The sequence below is a fragment of the Clupea harengus genome, chromosome 14 (genome assembly GCF_900700415.2).
Source record: "Clupea harengus chromosome 14, Ch_v2.0.2, whole genome shotgun sequence".
In the NCBI taxonomy this organism is placed as follows: Eukaryota; Metazoa; Chordata; class Actinopteri; order Clupeiformes; family Clupeidae; genus Clupea; species Clupea harengus.
This window is the reverse complement of record NC_045165.1, coordinates 15573762-15576261: the sequence shown is the minus strand read 5'-3', so window position 1 is coordinate 15576261 and position 2500 is coordinate 15573762. Positions and strand designations below refer to the sequence as shown.

At 46.6% G+C, this 2500-nt stretch overlaps 1 protein-coding gene across 1 annotated transcript in view; it reads left to right on the top strand.

Moving 5' to 3' along the window:
* akt1 (v-akt murine thymoma viral oncogene homolog 1) overlaps positions 1-2500 on the top strand; it is a 56025-nt gene that overhangs the window by 42790 nt on the left and 10735 nt on the right. The gene's annotated exons all lie outside the window — the stretch shown is intronic.

The window sequence follows — 2500 nt, the reverse complement described above, 5'->3', positions numbered from 1 at the left end:
CCAAAGACCAGTGGAGTCCAGAAGGGGTGTGGTGCTGATCCGGTGTCCATCCAGAGTCAGCACCTGCGTCAGTGTCAGTAGTCAGTGACCTTGAAAGGTTGAAGTGTGTTTGTGTTTGTGTTTGTGTGTGTGTGTGTGTGTGTGTGTGTGTGTGTGTGTGTGTGTGTGTGTGTGTGTGGGAGGGGCCGGGGTACAGGATCACCACAGTGCAAAGACCCGGAGCCTGGAGGGGCTTTCACTTGGCGTTTAGCCGACTTGACATTCTCATTGTGAACCTGTTCTGACCATCATATGTAATTGAGAGCCGGTTTCATTTAATTCCTCCTCAATTCATAATTTACACACAACGTTGAGGAACACCCCTTGCTGGTTAAATATTCAGTAATTCACGCCCATGATAACTTTCACATGTAGGGGTCAGGTTTCCTTTGTGTGACGCCCTCATCATGAAAAAGCACGCAGGTCACTGAGGAAGTGAATAGATGAATGAAAAACAAGACGAGAAAGGTCTTTCATCCTCACCTCCACTCGTCTTTCTCTTTATCTCTTTATCACTCTCTTCTCTATCTCTCTTTCTCTATCTATCTATCTATATCTATATATATATATATACAGACGTGGACAAAATTGTTGGGGCCCTTCCGTTAAAGAAAGAAAATTCTGAAGTGGCCTTCTATGAGCCCTGATCTAAATCCTATTGAACATCTGTGGAAGGAGCTGAAACATGCAGTCTGGAGAAGGCACCCTTCAAACCTGAGGCAGCTGGAGCAGTTTGCTCACAAGGAGTGGGCCAAAATACCCGTTGACAGGTGCAGAAGTCTCATTGAGAGTTACAGAAATCGATTGATTGCAGTGATTGCCTCAAAAGGTTGTGCAACAAAATATTAAGTTAAGGGTACCCTCATTTTTGTCCAGGCCAGTTTCATTTGTTTTTTTATTTTATTATTCTGTTAAACCACAATTCAAAAGCCATGTCTGATTTTCATTAGTTCATTTTCAGTACATTTGTATTTATTATTACTTTTGTCAGTTTCAAATTATTTCAGTGACCATTGTGGGTTTTTCTTTCTTATACGGAAGGGTACCAACAATTTTGTCCACGTCTGTATGTAGAGAGAGATAACTTTATTATATATATGTATCTGTCTATCTGTCTATCTATCTATTTATCCTTGCATCTGTCCTTCTATCCATCCATCTATCTAGACCGCTGTCCCTCACTAAAAAGGGATAAGGAGGAGTTACCAACAGTCTGGTTAGACACTTTGAATAGTCTAGAACTTTCCACCATGCTGCATGTGTGTACGGGTCCGAACTGACCAGACCAGGCATGCCCACTTGGTGCATGTGGAAGTGTGGGCTTATAGCAGCTGTTTGTTTATGTCTGCCTGATATTTAATGGTTTACGCCGCCAAAGGAAGACCTGTGCCACAGAGACGTGTGTGTGTGTGTGTGTGTGTGTGTGTGTGTGTGTGTGTGTGTGTGTGTGTGTGTGTGTGTGTGTGTGTGTGTGTGTGTGTGTGTGTTCAAGGCATATCCACCCCCACCACATTTTCAAGAGGCCACATTAGTAGGGTGTGGCAGTCCCCATGGCGTGCAGGTATGACATGTGTTTGAGTGTAACATGATAGGGCATTGTGTGTGTCTGTGTGTGTGTGTGTGTGTGTGTGTGTGTGTGTGTGTGTGTGTGTGTGTGCGTGCGTGCGTCCATGTGTGTTCTCAAAGGAATGTTTTCCGGGAGAAGGGTGCCCATGTTGACACAGTTGCCACCTCGTTGTTTTTAGCCATCTTGTGGAATCTGCTTGGGGGGGCAGTGATGATGTCTGTGTGTGTGTCTTGGGGGGCAGTGTGTGTGTGTGTGTGTGTGTGTGTGTGTGTGTGTTGAGGGGTGTGGTGGTGATTGGGTGTGCGTGTGTGTGTGTGTGTTTGGCACCTCCTCGGGAAACGTGAGCCTCCATCCCTGGGGAAAAGGCCAGGGTGGCTGCAGCTGCCTCAGGGCTCTGCTGGGTGCTGGGAGGCTCCGGCCCACAGCTGCCTGGGATTCTTCCCCCCTGACCTGGGCTCAAGGTGGGCCACGCGCTGCTCCACTGGCCCTGGCCCTGGCCCCTCCCCACCGGCCCCACACACACACACACACACTCACACACACATGTTTTATGGGCTCTCACCACGGGTCTAACCTGGCACTGTGGCAGGTGTTTATGTTGGGTCTGTGTGTGTGTGTTTGTGTGCGGTTAAGTGTGTATAAGGCTGTTACTGTGCAGATATGAAAAGGTTGTGTTGCATGTGTAGTCGTTTGAATGTGTGTGTGTGTGTGTCTGTGTGTATTATTGTTTATTACGTTCTGTTAGGTGAAGTATTGACAAGTTATTTTATGTGTTGGTGTGTGTGTGGGAAAGCATGTGTAAGACTATTGATCTTGAAGGTTTTGTGTGTGTGTACTGTGTGTGTGTGTGTGTGTGTCTGTGTGTGTGTGTGTGTGTGTGTGTGTGTGTGTGTG